This window comes from Monodon monoceros, unplaced genomic scaffold, assembly GCF_005190385.1.
Source record: "Monodon monoceros isolate NGI ecotype Baffin Bay Population unplaced genomic scaffold, NGI_Narwhal_1 Super_Scaffold_4, whole genome shotgun sequence".
Classification (NCBI taxonomy): Eukaryota; Metazoa; Chordata; class Mammalia; order Artiodactyla; family Monodontidae; genus Monodon; species Monodon monoceros.
The window spans coordinates 62,768,960-62,769,668 of NW_021703781.1; positions in this window are offsets into that span (position 1 = coordinate 62,768,960).

Below are 709 nucleotides of genomic sequence, written 5' to 3' on the forward strand. Positions count from 1 at the left end.
CGGCAGTTCCTATATTCAAGGAACGGGTCTGGGTGCTGTGTGGGGTTAAAAACCAATTGGTTTAAAAAAAAAAAAAAGGTAAACAAAAACAAGCGCTGGCAAGGATGTGGAGAAATCTGAGTCTCCATACATTGCTAATGGGAATGTAAAACGGTACAACCACTTTGGAAAACAGTCTGGAGTTTTTCAAAAAGTTAAACATAGAGTGAACCTATGAGCCAGCAATTCTACTCCTCAATATATCCCCCAGATAACTGAAAAATACTTTCCCATAAAACCTTGTACACAAATGTTCAGAGCAGCATTATTCGTAACGGCCAAAAAGTATAACAACTCAAATGTCCATCAACTGACGAATGCATAAACAAAATGTGGTGTTATATGTACAATGGGATATTACTCGGCAGCAGCAGAAAGGCAGTACTCATACACGACACAGTACGGATGAACCTTGGTAACACCATGCTAAATGAAGGAAGCCACATATTGTATGATTCCATTTATATGAAATGTCGAGAATAGTCAAATCCATAAAGGCAGAATGTAAATTAGAGGTTTCCAGGGTCTAGGGGTCTAGTGACTGCTAATGGCTATGGAGTTTCTTTTGGGGGTGAAGAGAATGTTCAAAATTAGTTAGTGGTAATGGTGGCAGAACCCTGTAAGTGTACTAAAAACCACTGAATTGTTCACCTTACGAGGATGAATTTTA